Raw genomic sequence first — 372 nt, 5'->3', positions numbered from 1 at the left:
AGGATGTCATCAATGTAGACGATCACACAGTGGTTAAGCATATCCCGGAAGACATCATTAATGAAGGCCTGAACACAGAAGGACTGTTGGCAAGTCCGAACGGCATAACCCAATACTCATAGTGCCCAGATGTTGTCGAGAAGTGCCCGATAGTCAATGCAGGGCCGAAAATTTCCATCCTTCTTCTTGATGAAGAAAAATCCTGCTGAAGCTGGTGATTTAGATGGCACAATGAAGCCTTTGGCCAGTTCCTCCTCTATATACTTCTTCATGGCCGCAGATTTGGGTTGAGAGAGATAATCCTGCCCTTGGGAGGAGTAGAACCTGGGATGAGGTCGATGGCACAGTCACTGGGTCGATGAGGGGGAAGCA

This window comes from Cyprinus carpio, chromosome A14 (assembly GCF_018340385.1).
Source record: "Cyprinus carpio isolate SPL01 chromosome A14, ASM1834038v1, whole genome shotgun sequence".
Lineage (NCBI taxonomy): Eukaryota > Metazoa > Chordata > Actinopteri > Cypriniformes > Cyprinidae > Cyprinus > Cyprinus carpio.
The sequence above is the reverse complement of the archived record's forward strand: the minus strand, read 5'-3'. Positions refer to the sequence as shown.